This window comes from Pleurodeles waltl, chromosome 8, assembly GCF_031143425.1.
Source record: "Pleurodeles waltl isolate 20211129_DDA chromosome 8, aPleWal1.hap1.20221129, whole genome shotgun sequence".
In the NCBI taxonomy this organism is placed as follows: domain Eukaryota; kingdom Metazoa; phylum Chordata; class Amphibia; order Caudata; family Salamandridae; genus Pleurodeles; species Pleurodeles waltl.
Window position 1 is genome coordinate 198,839,348 of NC_090447.1, and position 19,105 is coordinate 198,858,452.

Consider the following 19,105-nt stretch of genomic DNA (forward strand, 5'->3'; position numbering starts at 1 on the left):
CCTGCTGCCCTTCCGCTCCTTTGATGGGGCTCTCGGGCCCTTGCCTCCCCTAGATGGTGTGGGTGGTGAAGTGGCCGCACATTGCTCCTTGGGGGCAGCCCTGTCGGTCCTCGCACGGCGGCCCTTGTTTTTGCGGGTCCTCTTGCCGGGGGGGGGCTGGACGTGTCCTTGCTGCTGATCGATGTGTCACTGCTGGCAAAGGGTGGGCTCCAGAACCCAGGCACAACAGTGACACCCGAAGCTGGGCTGGTGGTGGCTGCGGTGCTCTTGGGACTCTTTGAAGATGGATGGGGGAGCTCATCGGGGGGAAAGAGGTTAAGGTTAGCCAGGAAAAGTTTTTTAGGGCCAAGGTAAAGGGTAGGAGAAGTGGAGATGGAAGTGGAGGTAGAGGAGGTGGTTGTAGGAGAGTCAGGTGTGCTGTCATTGGGTGAAGGTGCTGGTGCTGTAGGCTGTCGTGAGGTGGATGGCTGTTGGGTGGGTGTCTGCCTGCGTTTGTGTGTCTTGGAAGAGGGGGTGACAGACACAGTGGGAGAGGACACAGGGGACGTGTAAATGGCAGTGGGGGTGGTGACTGCACGAGTGTGGACTGTACTGGAGGGTGAGGTGGTGATGGAAGCACTGGCTGATGTTGGGGTGCATGCAGGTGTGAGTGTAGACGTCACAGGGAGGGAGGAGGGAGACGAGGAGGAGGGGGACACAGGGGTGGCAGTGGCTGTTGGCATGTCTGCATCTGGGTGTTGCTTGGGTGAGTGTTTGTGGGATCTGTGGTGCTTGTGTTTGGATGAGCTGCTCTTGGGTGTTGAGGTGTGTGCAGGCTGGTCTGATGGTGTGGATGGGATAGGCTGAGGAACAGGAGACAGAGAAAGGCTGGAGGCAGTAAGAAGAGGGAGGCTGGAAACAGGGACAATGGCTGCCGTCAGTGCTGAGGCCAGAGCAGTGAACGCTCGTTGATGGGCAGCCTGACCCGAATGAATGCCCTCCAGGTACGCATTGCTCTGTTGCACCTCCCTTTGCACACCCTGGATGGCATTCAAAAGGGTCGTCTGCCCAACAATGAGCGTCCTTACCAGGTCAATGAGCTCCGCACTGAGGGCAGCAGGGGCAACAGGGGCAGGGGCTGAGGTGCCTGGGGAGAAGGAGACGCGCGCCTTCCTGGGCGAACCGGCACAGAGCGAAGACTGAGGGGCTGCTGGGAGGGCGGGGCTGGTGCGCTGGGTGGCGGCTGTACCTGTAGAGGCGGGGGGCACGGATGTTGCCGCCACCCCTAGGGAGCTCCCATCCGAGGACGTGTCGCTTTCGCTGCTCTCACCAGCGGTCCCCGTCGTGGTGCTCCCCTCACCCTCCGGATCACTGGTGCCCTCGGTGTCTGTTCCTGGGCCCACCGGGGCCTTGTGTCCTGCAGCTCCCTCGTGCTCCGATGCCAAATCTCCTCCGCCTGATGATGCTAATGCACACATGCACAAGAAGATGAAGAGAAAGGGTGGGGGGAGAAAAAAGAAGACCAGGTTGAGTGCATGCAATGTCAACACCGTTGGCGGAGAGGACAGACACAGGTGCCTAATGCACTAAGCCGCGCATTCGGGGTACACTACTCAGTACTACTGACTAAGACAACAGGCCAAGAGACGTCAAACGCGCACATGGGAGATGCTGGACCTTCAATGGCTGTACTTGTCACCCTACCGAGGTGGGGGCCGGGGGCACAGGGCCATGCCTAAGGGAGAGGACTACACTACAGAAAGCGCCCTGGCCTAATGTCACCCACAGCCCTCCTCCCCCACCCAGACGCCTCCACTGCGCAGAAAGATAGGAGAATGTGTTGATACTCACCCCCTTGTGTCTGCTGTGATGTCTTAAAGCGCCCATCCAATTCAGGGTAGGCCACCGCCAGGATCCGGGACATCAGGGGGGTCATGGTGCGACTGGCACCCCTCCTAGGTTGGGAGGCCATCCCCAGCAGTGTTTCTGCGGTCTTCCTTGTTCCGCGGCGGATGTCCTCCCACCTCTTGCGGCAGTGGGTGCCCCGTCTGTTGTGGACCCCCAAGTTCCGGACTTCCTTGGCGATGGCACGCCAAATCTCGATCTTCTGATGGGCGCTGACCTATTTGACATGTACAGGGTGGAAAGGAGGAAATCATCAATGACCTGCATGTTAGATGTGATTGGCCACCCCCACCAACTTTGCCATATGGCACATGCTCTCATCTGTCGGGCGTTGCACTCCTCATTCGCCCCCCACCCCACCAACTTACATCCACCCCAATCCACACAGGCATAGCCCATTCAATGTGCACCCGGTGTACTCACTTGTTGGTCTGGAGGACCGTAGAGTAGCGCATACTGGGGGAGGACCCCATCCACGAGCTTCTCCAACTCTTCAGACGTGAAGGCAGGGGCCCTTTCCCCAGTCGCAGCAGCCATTGTATCTTCCAGACCGAGGTCACAGCAGCACTTGCAGTATAGGTCCTCTCCTGTGGATGATCAGGTCTCGAGTGATTAAGCAGATAGAAAATGGCGGTCACGCCCGCGGCGGTGCGTACCGCGGCGGTGCGTACCGCGGCGGTGCGTACCGCGACCGCCGGCGCACTTCGTCATTGGCTCCTGAAACCCATAGGGTTCAATGTTAACCAATGCGGCTTTGCGCCGCGGTCTTCGACCGCCTACCGCCACGGTGTGCCCCGCCAGCGCATTGACCTCACATCCCATTGTCCCACTTCACAGGTCAGGCAGCCGCCATTTCAAGGGCCTACATGGCTTAATTTTGACTGCGACACACAGGCCTAGGCCTTGCATTGCCACACATACACGCCTTTCAACCCATTGCCATTCTTTAACTGTGCAAGCTGTCTGTACGTACCTGTGGTTTGGCTGACTCCCTGCTCCATGTTGTCCTTCCTAGGCACCGTCCGCTGGGACTTGCGATGAGAAGGAGGAATCCTCGCGTGTACCGACCGCTGGTGGACCTGTCGACAATGGAAGAACGCCATATATTACTTCGATACAGACTTGACCGTGCCACTATCCATGAACTGTGTGCCCAGCTGGAGCCAGCCCTGATGTCCCCCATCCGCCAACCCACAGGGATTCCCCCTCTGGTGCAGGTTTTGTCAGTCCTCCATTTTTTGGCCAGTGGGTCATTCCAGACCACAGTGGCCATGTCATCTGGAATGTCTCAGCCTATGTTTTCTAAGATTTTGAGCAGAGTGTTGTCTGCCCTGATGAAACTCATGCGGAGCTACATCATTTTCCCAGAGGAGGGTGACTTGCCTACAGTGAAGGGTGATTTCTATGCCCTTGGACATATCCCCAACATCATTGGTGCCATTGATGGGACCCATGTGGCTTTGGTACCCCCAAAAGACGATGAGCAGGTGTACCGAAACAGAAAAAGTTATCATTCGATGAATGTCCAGGTGGTCTGTTTGGCTGACCAGTATATCTCCCATGTAAATGCCAAGTTCCCAGGGTCAGTGCATGACGCGTATGTGATGCGAAATAGCAGCATCCCCTATGTGATGGAGCAGCTACAGAGACAACGTGTGTGGCTAATAGGTGACTCTGGTTACCCCAACCTGCCGTGGCTACTGACCCCAGTGAGGAATCCCCGGACAAGGGCAGAGGAACGGTACAATGAGGCCCATGGGCGTACTAGGAGGGTGATTGAGCGAACCTTTGGCCTCCTGAAGGCCAGGTTTAGGTGCCTGCATATGACAGGTGGATCCCTAATGTACTCACCAAAGAAGGTGTGCCATATCATCGTGGCGTGCTGTATGCTTCACAACCTGGCTTTGCGACGCCAGGTGCCTTTCCTGCAGGAGGATGGTCCAGATGGTGGTGTTGTAGAAGCCGTGGAGCCTGTGGAGAGTGAAGAGGAGGAAGACTCAGAGGACGACACAGACAATAGGGACAGAGTGATACAACAGTATTTCCAGTAACACCCAAGTAAGAATCACCCACGCCATTTCACAATTGGTTCTAGCCTCCTGCATCTGTACTTTCTGTAGTTCCCACCAGATCTTTTTGGGTAATTTTTGTTTTTCCCTTCCCTTCTCAGTGCTGTATGACTCAGTGCCTGACTTCTGCTTGGTTTGCCCATGAACTACAGCGTATTGACATTGGTATGTTGTCATCACTAATTGACAGAACAGATATTGAACAGTAATATGTAATACATTTGCTAATAATACAGCATGACTCCAAACTGATTTGTGTGCAATATGTGATTTATTTACAGGGCTAGATATTGGTACATGTGATTATAAGGGTGATGGGTGGGGGTGGAGTAATGTCCATGGCAGAGTCCAGTTCTCAGTCTCACAGGTGCATTGTCCTTTTGCCTGTGGAAGGATGGAGCAGAGGCAGTTCATGGTTGGACAGGGTGGCAATGTGGGACAGTGGGAAGAGTTCAGGGGGTATGTCCTGCTGGCGGGGGTCTTGACATCCTACTCTGTCTTTTTTTTGGATCTCAGGCTCCTCTTACGGGGTGGTTGTTCTTCAGCAGGAGGTGGGGTTCTGGTGGCCTGCCGTGGTGTTGGGGCCTCCTGTCCACTAGCGCCGGCGGAGGTGGTAGGCTGTTCCTGGTCCGGGCTAGTGACAGGGGCCCTGTGTGGTGCCACATGGTCCCGCAACGCGTCTTCTATCCTGTTGAGGGCCAGGACGATGGTCCCCATTGCGGTCCCGATGATTCTCAGCTCCTCCCTGAACCCCATGTAGCGTTCCTCCTGCTGTGCCTGGATCTCCGTGAACCTGGCCAGTACCGTCGCCATCGTCTCTTGGGAGTGGTGGTAGGCCCCCATGATGGTGGTGAGGGCCTCTTGGAGAGTGGGTTCCCTGGGCCTCTCCTCCCCCCCCTGTCGCACAGCAGCCCTCCGAGCTGCCCGGTTTCCCCCGGCCTCTGTCTCCTGGACGGTGTGTCCGCTCCCACTGCCCCCAGGTCCCTGTTGTTGTTGGGGTGTTGGGTTAGCCTGGGTGCCCTGTAGTGGCAGACACACCGCTGATTGACGTGTCCTAGAGACAGAGGCATGGGCCCGCTGGGTGGGAGCTGTGCTGGTGTTGGCAGAGGGGGTCGGGTCTGGTGTGGCCTGTGTCTGGGTGAGGGGAACCGACTGCCCAGAGGTCCCCGATGGTCCGGGCTGGTCATCCGGTTCAGTGTCGACAGAGCTGCTGTCCTCACTGTGGGCCTGTTCCGGGGGTGGGATGGACATTTCTGGACCCTCCTGGCTGGTGTTTTGGCGTTCGGGTCCTGCATGGGGGAAGAGAGTTTGGTTATTGTTTCTGTGTGTGCAATTATGGGTGCGTGCGTGCGTGTTATGGGTGCCCTCGTCCCCCAGTGCAGGCATTCCCTTGAGGGAGGTGTTGTGAGGGTAGTTAGTGGGGGGCGGGGGGGTAAGTGCAGTGGTCATGCTTGGGTGATGGGTGTCCATGGATTGTGTTGGCATGCAGGAGTTGGTGTTGGGATGGGTGGGTTGTGCTGGTGAGACATTGTCAGGGAGGATGTGTGCTGGGGGGTTGGGGGTGAGGGTGGGGGTGTGGGTTGGCATGCTGGTGGGGTGGGGGGGATCTAGTAGTTGAGATTGGACTTACCAGAGTCCATTCCTCCATCTACTCCTGTGAGGCCCTGAGGATGCAGGATGTTGAAGACCTCTTGCTCTCATGATGTAAATTCGGGAGGGGTGGGTGGGGGTCCGCCGCCAGTCTTCTGGACCGCGATGTTGTGCCTGGAGACCATCGATCGGACCTTCCCCCGTAGGTCGTTCCATCGTTTGCGGATGTCCTCCCTATTCCTGGGATGCTGTCCCACCGCGTTGACCCTGTCCACGATCCGCTGCCATAGCTCCGCCTTCCTAGCTATACTGGTGTGCTGCACCTGTGAGCCGAAGAGCTGGGGTTCCATTCTTAGGATTTCCTCCACCATGACCCGGAGTTCTTGGTCCGAAAAGCGTGGGTGCCTTTGGGGTGCCATGGGGTGGTGTGGGTGAGGTGTGGGGTGGTGTATGTGATGATGAGTATGTTGGTGTGTGGTGCTTTGTGCTACTATGTGGTGTGTGTGATGGTGTAGTGTGCCTCAGTGTGTATTGCTATGGATTGTCTGCTGTGTCTCTCTCTCCTTCTCTCAGTAATTTTGGTCGTAGGGGTTTGTGGGTGATGTGGGGGTGTGTTTTATAGTTGATTGATTGTGTGGGAGTGGGTTGTGTATGTGTATCAGGTGTGTGTATTTGTAATTGTCCAATGTGCCTGTGTTTTGGTGCTGTGTGTGTATTTTGACCGCGGCGGTGTGTACCGCCAATGGAATACCGCGTTGGAAAGCCCGCCGCGTTGATTCGTGGGTCGTAATGGCATGGGCGTTTTTCTGTTGGCGTGACGGTGGAGGTTTGGTCATCTCCAGTTTATCGCTGCCCGCTGATGTGGCGGCCTGCAGTGGAGGTCGGATTTTTGGAGGTTTGGCCGTTGTGGGTCAGAATGACCGTGGCGGCTTTCCGCGGCCGCGGCGGTGTTATGGCGGTCTTCTGACCGGCGGTAAGCGCCTTTTACCGCCGAGGTCAGAATGACCCCCATAGGCAGGAAGTGGGAACAGTCTCAGGCTGAAGCAAAGGCAGGACTAGGACTGGAAAACAGGGCGCAAACTTCTGGCTGGAACAAACAGAGACAAGACTGGGAAACAGAGAGCAGGCTCTGGCTGGAACAGGCAAGGACTGGGCTGGAATGCAGGGAGTAGGAAGAAGCAGTAAACAGGGCTGGGAAACAGAGAGTAGGATCAGGCTGAAACAAGGCAGGAGCAGGACAGAGAAACAGGGAGCAAGCTCTGGAAGAAACACAAAGATACAAGGCTAAGAGGTAGGGAGCAGACTCTGGCTGGAATAATCAGGAGCAGGGCAGAGAAACAGGAAACAGGATCAAGCTGGAACAGAACAGGAACAAAACTGGAACACCATCTGACAAAGGGACTGTAACACAAAGGAATCAAACTCCAATGCATGACAGGGATCTTGTGGAAATGGCTGCTTATAAGCAGTTCCAAGCTGCAGAAAACCCCAGGTGGAATCACATGACTTGGCTGCACAGGAGAGGTCTCAGGTGTGTAGTTTCAGACACTTTTTAAGTCCTGGAGGAGAGGATCCGGTGAAAAGGAGCAACTGGATGTCTCCCCTAGAAAACAATGGGTAACAGAATCCAGGCTTTCCTGACTACCAGGCTGTGCATTATGGGATTTGCAGTCCCAGGAAGCAAATGTAGAACTACACAAGTATACCATGGCGAAAAGAGAAACAAACAGGAGTCAGCAAGGGACTCTAGATAAGTGTTCAAGGTGATTCCCAGGCTACCGCCAGTCCCCTTACATCGCCCCCTAGAAATGGGATGACAGAGTCGTAACAGTATACCCCCTCCCACCAGTCTGCTCAAGAAGAGAAGGCGATCCTTTGGCTGAAAAATGTTGAAGAGGAAAAGCCACAGCAAGAAAATCCAACACCAACCTTGGTTGATAGGTTTACAGTCCTGCCATAGATGAATCATCCAATGAGCAAAGCATGTATTAATACCCATATGAGCTTCAATGTCTTTCCTCTTTATTGTTCAATTGATATGGGAGGAGTGCATGGAGTTGGTTTCTAGTGAAGTGGATTCAGGAGCAAGGAGATCTGGAATGGCATTATGGGTGATATTATTTGTGACAGTTTCCTGTTCAATACTTTCTTCTTTGGAGGAGATAATTGCCGTATTAGTAACTGTCAGGTCTGTAACACCTTCCGACAAGCAGGATATGTCTGTTTCTGCAGTAGTATTTGCATTGGTTGTGGTCTGAGGCTTGCAAAGTATAGAGACTTGGGAGACATGGGTAACTGGTGTTCTCAAGGTAGACATGAAAAAGTCAGAATTTTCTTTGTTTTGGATGGATTCGGAGTATCAAATTCAGGATCAACATGAGTTTTTAAGTCTTTAGAAACTGGATTAACATCTGAAAATGTTGAAGTTTCACAAGCTAATTCTTTAGAGTGACCTTCAGACAAGACTGAAATTTCTTCATTGCAAGTGTTCTGTGGTGTATTCCTGGTATTAGAAATGGTTTCTTTGCGAAGCATTTCTACTACAGGTAGTTGATCTTTAACCCTGTTACCATTGAAAGGTTGTTCTTTGGAAAGAAATAGAACTGGAGTCTCTTCAGAAATCGCCTTTACATTGTTATCTAAATGTTCAGCTCTTGCCTTTGAATTGATGATGGTTTCTTGCAATAAAACACTAAGAACAGTACCTATCATCAGATCTTGGAATACAAGATTTAAATTCAAGTCTTTAGTTTTAATGGGAAATATTGCATCTTTCAGTACTTGAGCTTCGGTTTCAGATTGCTGGTTTTCAGGAGTCTTTAATTTCATGGGCACAGCAGGTGACATTGGTGTGGCTGGTTTTACATCAAGATCAGATACCAGTAGATCAAAGATCTGTTCTTCACTAACAGTTGAGCTGGAAACAGGAAACACAGTGGTAGGGAACAGCAAGTCAGGATCATTGGTTGAGGCTGCAACTGTGTCCAGTTCTTGGAGAAGGCTATCATTTCTTATGACATGCTGTTCAGTTTCAGATTGCTGGCTTTCTTTCTTGTCTGAAATTTCCACGGTTTGCTTTTACACAGAAGAGATTTTTAGACTTTCTGAGAAGTCCATTACATTCTTAGTAACTGCAAGTATTTCTTCACCGTCAGAAAAATCCATTAATTCACTTGAAACAGGAATTGTCTCTTATTATCTGAAAATTCTATGATATTGTTTGAAAGGGCAGGAGCATCCCCACAGTCTGAAAGTTCTGGTGTGTGCGCCATTTGAACAGCACTATCTGCAGGGCAGGAACTACTGTCATCACTAGATTTAGATTCTTCAACACTGTTGCACAACTTGCCCTTATTCTCCAGTAAAGTCATATATTGGTTTCTTATGTTGCAGCTATTGGAGTCTGCAACAGCATTGTCTTCTTCCTTTGACTTTATTTGCTCTGATAGAGGGGCTGAGACACTTCCTTCTGAAGACTCTGATTCATCCTTTAAATCAAGAGGTGTCAAATCTCTCAGAGATGTCAGAGAGTCAGCCAACTGTTCAGGGATATTCTCTGGAGAACTACAAGCTGAGAGAGAGTCTGAAGAAGAGGCTGATATATTTATAACTGGAGCTGTCTTTTGACTGTCAATAATAGAAGGGACAATTTGCTCTATAGTAGTCTCTGGAGAGACACATGAAGTAGCATACTGTTCTTTGAGCCAAAGCTGGTGATCATTTTCTTTTTTCAGGATTTCAAATTGCCTTGCAGTAGTTTCCATCAGCTGCTCTGTTACTTCTTCTACCTTATAGATAGACAGGATGTCTGGTTCAGGCAGCAGTGAAATATGATTCGATGAAAAGATTTCTAGTGTATGTTACAACATATTCATCATAGAAGTCCGATATCTGCCTTTTAATCCGCCCAAACTGCTCTTTTAGTGTGTGTATGTCCATATTGTTATCAAACCCACTCACAATAGAAAAGGGTTTAGCAGAGCTTTTAGGGATTGAGCCTGGTGTATTATCATCCAGTTTGGGAAGAGCACAAGCCTTTTGAGTGGAATTAAGGAATCCCACAGTCTTTACTGATCAATTTGATAGAGGTTCTATCCTGCTGACTTGAAAGCTCTGAGGGACTGGTAGGTCTTTACAAGAGTCAGCACAGCACTTAGGAATTGAGACTGAGATACTGTCATCCAATTTGGGAAGGGCACAAGCCATTTGAGTTGAACTAAGGAATCCCATCGTCTTTACTGATCCCATAGATACAAGGTCTAGCCTGCTGACTTGAAAGCTCTGAGGGACTGGTAGATCTTTATAAGAGTCAGCACAGCACTTAGGAATTGAGACAGATGTACTGTCATCCAATTTGGGAAGAGCACAAGCCATTTGAGTTGAACTAAGGAATCCCACAGTCTTTACTGATCCCTTAGATACAGGGTCTAGCCTGCTGACTTGAAGGTTCTGAGTGATTGGTAGGTCTTTATAAGAGTCAGCACTGCACTTTGAATTCTGAGAAACTGACCTAGATGGGCTGAAGCATGCATCAGAAAACAAGGGAATCCCCAGTGTGGCTTCTTGGACAGTGCCAGGGTTCTTTATTATAGCAGAGTCCTGTAAGTGAACCTGGGATGTACTAGTATGAGGCAAGGAATTAACCGTCTTTTCTTGAGTGTGAGTTTCTTGTGCAGAGGTAGCAAAAGCACTTCCACGGTTACGAACATTCTTACTGGCTTCAGCTAATAGATACTGCACAAACTCATTACGTCCTTGTAATTCTTCTACAGACAGGGACTTGCGGGTCGTAGCCACAAATAACATAATAGTATGTCATTGAAAGATTAGCAAGCCACTCAGTGTAGTACTGAACTTGCAAGTTATGGTTTTCTTTAATGAGTCTATCCTTTAAACTAAGGTCTTTTTTAGAGGTCTTCAGAGAATGTATAGGTTTAGAAAGGGGTGTCTTAACATGACAGGAAAGCATTTTAGGTCTGTGTGTGCCTTTGCTGCCTGGGGAGCTTGAAATTCTTGGTTCGTGTATTCTGTCACGGATTCGGGTGGGTCTGATCAGGACTCTGGTTGGACACCCCTTGAGGTCACTGAATATCCTAAAGAGGTAGTATACTGGGGCAGAAGAGCAGCTAAAGGCATACACAGGAAAGGACAGCAATGGACAGGCACAGGAAACAGGAAAGTAAAAGCAGAGCAACCCTTGTGTGAACAAACAGGAAACCGATTACTAATGGACAAACACGCTGGGGTTGTACACAGAGTAGGAAGCAGAACCTCCCACAGTGGCAGGGAATGTCAATGCCTCTGTGCAGTTTGCTCTTACAGATAGTCACCCTGCCAGCCCCATAGAAAGGAGGCAGCAGAAGTGATTCTGTCTCTGGACCCTGGAGCACAAACAAGGATAGTACTTACATACACAAGACACGCTCTTGTGGGTCCAGCTGGAAACACAGTGGACATCCCTGTAAAAACAGAAATTGCACACTGTCACTGTTGGGCACGAAAGACAACGTATAACACTAGACAAGGATGGGGGCTGGAATTGCCTCCTGGAAACCAGGAGCCAACCCCAGTACAAAGGAGGACGCTTATACACTGGTGAAGACTGATAGAACACTTACCACTGAACACAGTACCTTAAATCCTGGTGTGTGGTCTGCACGGTGTTGCTTTGCGAGACTTTGTGAAGTCCAGCATCGATTCCGATGAGGATGTATGGCAAGGCTTTGTGGCACTTTGAGTTGGTTCCGGGGAGATGTGCAATACAGCTTGGGAGCAGGCTCAGGCTGAAGCAAAGGCAGGACTAGGACTGGAAAACAGGGCGCAAACGTCTGGCTGGAACAAAGAGAGACAAGACTGGGAAACAGAGAGCAGGCTCTGGCTGGAACAGGCAAGGACAGGGCTGGAATGCAGGGAGTAGGAAGAAGCAGTAAACAGGGCTGGGAAACAGAGAGCAGGATCAGGCTGAAACAAGGCAGGAGCAGGACAGAGAAACAGGGAGCAGGCTCTGGAAGAAACACAAAGATACAAGGCTAAGAGATAGGGAGCAGACGCTGGCTGGAACAATCAGGAGCAGGGCAGAGAAACAGGAAACAGGATCAAGCTGGAACAGAACAGGAACAAAACTGGAACACCATCCGACAAAGGGACTGTAACACAAAGGAATCAAACTCCAATGCACAACAGGGATCTTGCGGAAATGGCTGCTTATAAGCAGTTCCAAGCTGCAGAAAACCCCAGGTGGAATCACATGACTGGGCTGCACAGGAGAGGTCTCAGGTGTGTAGTTTCGGACACTTGCAAGTCCTGGAGGAGAGGATCCGGTGAAAAGGAGCAACTGGATGTCTCCCATAGCAAACAATGGGTAACAGAATCCAGGCTTTCCTGACTACCAGGCTGTGCATTATGGGATCTGCAGTCCCAGGACGCAAATGTAGTACTACACAAGTATACCATGGCGAAAAGAGAAACAAACAGGAGTCAGCAAGGGACTCTAGATAAGTGCTCAAGGTGATTCCCAGGCTATCGACAGTCCCCTTACCACGACCCCTAGAAATGGGACGACAGAGTGGTAACATTGTAAATACCTACTAGTATTTTGCGTCATGAGTGTGCCACAAAAGTGATGCAACAATGAAGCAAAATGTTAGTGTAAGTTTAGCCCTAAAGTCTAACTTTAGACCTGAAGTGTAAGTTTAAACCTAAAGTCTAACTTTAGACCTGAAGTCTATGTTTAGACCTAAATTCTAACTTTAGACCTGAATTATAAATGAATACATTTGAATGTGTGAATTCTATGTCCCTTCGTCTTTCTGTATGTCAGGAAAATTAAAAGTTACAAATTGAAAAAGCTTTCAGTAGTCAGTCATCCATTTTTACAAAAATAGGTTGTCTGCCAAAAGCAGCCAAAGTGATATATTTTTAATTTGTTTAGATTCTTGTAGAAGGAGGAATAGTCAAAGAAGTCATTTGTTCAGCCACATTCAAAAAATGTATTTGAAAGTAATATTGACTAATGATGATGTACCAACCTCACAAAAATCAGCAGTGTGTAGAAATGAAGCAATGTCTGCAGATAATAACATTTCATTCTACAGTGGTTTAGAAAAAGGTGAATTCATGTTTTTTAGTTGATGAATCAAATAATATGGAGTACACTATTTAGTAGTGGTTCTACTGACAGGAACGACTAGATAAGACGGCAGTTATCAAACTTTAAAATATTAACTCAAAACATACATTTACCTCTTTAAACACCTCAGGCAATAACACAAGATTGGACAATTCAAGTTATACTGTCAGAATATTTAGTGTTGTGGTTCTGTGCATAAGAGACCCATACTTTGCTTAACTGAGGAATTATCACTGCATAATTCACCAAAGGCCAAGGAGCTCTGGGTTACTCAAATCAGCATGCTATAGGAATGGTTTTAAAATTATGACTTCTAGATGCAAAAGGTAATTGCGATATAGTCTTTTTCAAATTGATCCTAAAGGAAATGCATGTCACCTATGTTTATACTTGCTCTTGTATTCGGATGCATGATGGCATAGAGGGATGTAAGTGATATGGATATTTCTGCTGGTCCTGCCTGAAATCAATCAATTTTTAAAGAAAGAGGAGATGTTTATGAGCAACACATTGACATTCAATTGTTATCTGCTTCAGCAGTTCGTAATGACCTAAGAGTATTGTACAATGTGTGGTAGCTGTATATATTCACTGGGTATATATGTACCTGTGGATGGTACAATACACGGAGGGCCTTGAGTTCTACTTTGTGAGACCCAGGCATGCGGGGAGAAACATGGAGAGGAGGTAGAGAGATTACCCCAGACGGGGACACACACTGGGGAGAGGAGAGTAAGGATTCTCCTGTGCACTTCAAAGGGTGCTCTTTGATCACTGAGAGGTCACAAGAAAGAGCCCTGGGCACATCCCAGGAAGGTGATGAGGCTGGTAGACAGTCTTAATGAGTAGGGCTGGTGGCTCTGGGCTAACCTTTTGATGCATATATCACTGTGGCTGACATCCATGTGTGAACTCCAGCCACTCCCATGGGACTGTCAACTCTTTTGATACTCCTGTTGTGACAGACTGCTTTTCAACTAGAGGAGGGAGCAGAGGCATTCTCACAGTTTGAAAGAAACAGAACCGCAACATAAAACTTCAAAGACTCAGACCCTGAAACACATGTGGTGTCTGGAAATGGACTGCAAGAAGGGAAGCGTAAGTCCCCCAAAATCGTCATCTGCCAAGCCACTAAAGGGGCAGTGTGTATCTGGGAGTGTGTTAAAGGCTACCAGCCTTGGTATTTGCAACAGTAACATTTAATTGCACTGGCTGGCTGCTTCAGAGCAGAACTTTGGACACCAGCACTCTTCCTTTCACAAATTAAGCACTGATGTGACAGTTTAAATTGTGTGAGGAGGGGAAGCTCTGCAAGACATCTGCATGTGAACAGGACTGGGGCCAAAAGCTGATAGTCTTCCTGTCGAGGACATCGCCAGGGAATCCAAGAACACCTGTCTGAAGCCTGGAGCAGCATCACTGACTGTTTGCCAGGACCAGTGTGCCCTGTGAGGGTGAGGAACACATTGGAGGGAGTGAGGTCCAGTGTGAAGCCCTGTCGAGTGGACTCCCTGTGCGAGTTGTGAGGAAACGGTTGTTGCACTGATCGGGTCATTGCCTGTGTGCAGGACAAAGTTGTCAATTACGGAAGGCCAGAAGAGGGATATTGTGAATGGAGGCATGTGTTGTGTTGTCCGGATCAGGCCAGAGCCCATGCGGTTTAGCAAGTAGGTGACCACGTATGCCAGGAGAGGCTGCATAGAAAAAACTGCCATGTCGTAAGGGCTGTTTCCCTGTGTGGTAGCGAGGCTATGGCTACATATGCCAGGAAGGCTCCAGGGAAAAAGACTGCTGTGCAGTGAGGGCCGTAGCCCTGTGCTGTAGTGGGGGCAGTGACCTTGTAAGGTATGAGGGCCACCCTAAACATTTTCACTGTACTGACCTGGGTGGAGCCTGTACACAGTGGGCTGTGGTGACCCCTGTGTCAGATGGGGTCACAGGGAGCACCAAGGACTGTGACTTGTTCGACGCTCTCACCAGAGAAGTGAGGACGCTGTGGGAGCACGAGCACATTACCACACAGATAAGGGATCCAAAACAGAATCATTGTAGCCAGTCCCCATCGGGAGACAAACACTACCCCACAGAAGGAGCCGCTGAAAGCTTCCAGTTGCTTCAGTAGCGCGACCGCGAGTGAGAAACTCTGCATCAGCTGAATGCAGCAACCTGGGCCATGTGTAGTTGACTTACCTTAACTTGGCTGCAGCCACTGCAAGTGTCAGTGGATCGGGTACACTCAGGAATTCTGAACGCTTCACTCCTGCAGGTGTGGGTAAGACTTGTTTTGAGTCTGTCGGCCGTGGGGGAACACACAGCTAATAATAGACTCTTGAGATACTGGATGTTACTAATAGTGGTTGGGAAAGAACCACAATCGCTAATGCGAGGAGAAAATGGGACAGGAAACCGCCAAAGAAACACTAGCGCACAATCTCAGGGAGGGCTGCGTAATTGCTTGTGATTGTTGTATTTTTCCTTTGTGTGGATAATGGTAGGAAGAAATTACTTTTCTTTTTTCATAAATGTGAGTATTTGGCTGGACAATGATTCATTGTTGCTGGTCTCATTTTGAGTTATGTTCACTATTCTGTGTCCACCCCTCCCTCTCCAGGAAGACTTGGACTGCTCGATCCAGGCTATCCTGAGAGTCAAGTGCAGAAGGGGTACTTATCCCAGTTGCATGGGCCCATCGTAGGTAGGGCCTGGGACATCAGGAGTGTAAGAAATTGGGTTACTGGTTGGGGATGGTAAAACCTTTCTCAAGCAGCAACCACAATTCTTCTCAGGTTGAAGTCACAAGCAAACCCTAAATAAACCTGTGCTGAACCCTTGGGTTGCTGGGCACAGAGCAGTCAGTCTTAACTCAGAAGCAATGTGTAAAGTATCTGTCAGCACCATGAGACCCTATGGGTGATTAGCCGAGCTTTACAAATCTGTGATTTGATTTGATTTTTGTGCAACACCGCAAACAGTAGCACAGTGAAAACACACCACAAAAGGATCCCACAACAGGTTTAGAAAAAATAGAGTACATTTTAATGACTAGGACAAGGCCAAAACAACAGAAATCCAATCAGTAAAACCGAAAATATGCAATTTTAACGGCTTTGGTGAAAATAGTGCCAGAAACCACAAATCGCCAACTGTGAATATCTGTTTGCACCAGACAGGGACTAAGTCACAAGTTCAGGCCAACTGTACCTTAAATCCTGGTGTGTGGTCTGCATGCGTTGCTTTGCGAGACTTTGTGAAGTCCAGCATTGGTTCCGATGAGGCTGTATGGCAAGGCTTTGTGGCAATTTGAGTTGGTTCCGGGGAGATGTGCAATACAGCTTGGCGGGGCTTTGCATCACCTTGCATTGTTTCCAATGGGCTGGAAGATGTGCTGCGTGGCTTCATAGGGCTTTGCATCACACTATGTCAAACCTGATGGGGGTGACAGCTGTGAGGCGAGGCTTTGCAGAGCTTCATGTCAGTTTGCGATGGTTCCAATGGGGACCAGAGTTGGACTTGGCAGAAGCACCTTCAGGTTCACTTCCAAGAGTCCAGGACTGGGGTGGCACCACTTAGGAGGGCAGGACTCTCAGATGGCACAGTCCATCTATTTCAGGTTGTTGGAACCATGAGGCTGCTGATCATGAGGCCAGCCAGCAAGGCCTTGGATTACTCTTGGATCCTGGATTCAGAGAAGCAGATCTATTTCTTCTCACCCAGGCAAGGGGGCAGAAGGCCACAGATCAGCAAGGAAGCACTCCAGCAAGGCAGCAGTCCAGCAGGGCAGCGGTTTTGCTGAGTGGCAGTCCTTTCAGCAGCACAGATGTTTTTCTTCCTGGCAGAGAATCCACAGGTCCAGAAGTGTACTGAAGAGGTGGTGTCTAAGGTCCAATATTTATAATGGGTACTCTGCCTCTGGAAGATGGGAGAAGCTTCTAGAATTCCCTTTGAAGTTCCCAGGCATTCTGCATCACTCAGTCCTGGCCTCAGACTAACTACTACTACTATTTTGTGTGTAGGCATGGCACAGCCTATTCACCCTCTAATCCTGCCAGTGGTGTCCTATCCTATCTAGGCACACCTAAGCTCTCTACTGTGTGTGGCTGTGTAGGAGGAATACGCAAAGCCCAACTATCAGCTCTGCCAGTCAGGTAACCCAGGGACAGGCTGCAGGCATCAAATGGCTAAGGCACGAAAATGACAACTTTCTAAAAGTGGCATTTTCAAAATTGCAATTTAAAATCCAACTTTACCATAAGTTGGGATTTTTCATTATGGTTCCAAAGTCACGAAACATGATTTGGAAATTACAGCTTATGAAGTATAATAAGATAACTCCAATGTTATCCTGTAGGGGAGGTAGGGTTAGCAGGAGTGAAAAACGAATGTAAGTGTTTTTCACTACCAGGACATGTAAAAGTTGAAAGTATATGTTCTACTTCTTAGAAGTACACTATCTTTCCCTATGGGGTGTTCAGGCCCTGCTTTATGGGTGACATATGTGTTAAAAAGGAGGTTTTGGGCTTGGCAAAAGATTTAGGTGGTCATTCCAACCCTGGCGGTCAATGACCGCCGGGTTGGAGGACCGCGGGAGCACCGCCGACAGGCCGGCGGTGCTCCCAAGGGCATTCCGACCGCGGCGGTAAAGCCGCGGTCGGACCGGCAACACTGGCGGTCTCCCGCCAGTGTACCGCCGCCCTTTGGAATCCTCCAAGGCGGCGCAGCTAGCTGCGCCGCCGAGGGGATTCCGACCCCCCCTACCGCCATCCAGTTCCCGGCGGTCCGCCCGCCGGGAACCGGATGGCGGTAGGGGGGGTCGCGGGGCCCTGGGGGCCCCTGCAGTGCCCATGCCGCTGGCATGGCCACTGCAGGGGCCCCCGTAAGAGGGCCCCTACAAGTATTTCACTGTCTGCTTGGCAGACAGTGAAATACGCGACGGGTGCAACAGCACCCGTCGCACCTTCCCACTCCGCCGGCTCGATTACGAGCCGGCATCCTCGTGGGAAGGGAGTTTTTCCCTGGGCTGGCGGGCGGTCTTTTGGCGACCGCCCGCCAGCCCAGGGAAAAACTTAGAATACCCTCCGCGGTCTTTCGACCGCGGAGCGGTATTTCGGAGGGGGAAGTCTGGCGGGCGGCCTCCGCCGCCCGCCAGACTTAGAATGACCCCCTCTGTGTGCACTGTGGCCCTCCGAAAGGGGTTCTGACAGCATATTTTCCTGATGAATTTAGGTCTGTTTGCCCTGCTGTCATATGTAATGCATAATGCATGCTTCATAATTTGGAATTCTGATTCCTGTCAAAACTCCTGTTTGTGTAAGAATTATAGTTCAGCACCACATTCAGAATTAGGGCTGGGATTTCAAAGATCTCCTGAGATTCAAGATGCTTTGGGGTATTATAGCAGACGTTGAGTATTGTATTTTTCAATGTCTGTAACAGTGAATGTAACATAAGTTCCCCTCCAGAACTGTCTCAAAATCTGATGCCTTCATTTAGTACACTGTTAAGATGTGTTGTCTTTGGCTCAACCATTGTCTCAATTCTATTTGGGGCTGGAGGTGAGGAACCCCCATTTGTTTGCAACCTCTGGTGGGTAGAGAGTACTGATCAGGAAAGACATTATAGCATTGGTTCCCAACCTGTGGTCCAGGGACCCCAGGGGGTCCGCAAATGATTAGAAAATTAAATAATATTAACAGCTTAGGGCCCCAGCTTTCAGTAATGACTCAGTTGGGGTTCCCTGGATTCGAATTATGATTCAGTGGGGGTTCCCGAGACCCAGTAATGATAACGTGGGTGTCCACAGAAGTCAAAAGGTTGGGAACCACTGTATTATAATATAGGTGATTTGTAGGTTCCAGTTGGACATGGGGGTAGAAGAGACTGAGGGTGGATTGGGGATGAAAAGTGAAACCAGGGAGACAGTAGGAGTAGGTATGATCTTACTGAGTGCAATATTAGAGAACATAATTGAGTGCAGATCACGATAGTCAACGAGGCAGGGGGTGGCCAGAGTACCAGGCAAGGAGGAAAACCAGGCTTGAGGAGAATGGGAACTAGGTGAACAGTAGAGCAAAAAGCGTGAAAGGAGAGAATGGTCTAAGACAAACGGGGACCTGGGAGAGATACGTGTAGGTGGAGAGGTGGCCTCTGTAGCTCTTTCGTCCTGTAACAGGAAGTAAGGCCAGTCTCACTTCTGATCATATTGAGGTTTCACATTAACTTCAGATGGAGCCTAAAACGAGCCTTCGTTTTCAAGGGTTCATCTGGGTAATTTCTTTCCGACACTCAGACAAGGAATGTTTTTAAGGTTGATCTGTGTAATTTCTTTCCAACATTCAAACAAAGCGTTCTCGATGTGCATGAATCAAGAATTTGAAAGCAGGTCCTTGAGAGGCAGTGATGTACATAAACCAGGGTCATCACATCGAAGGTATGA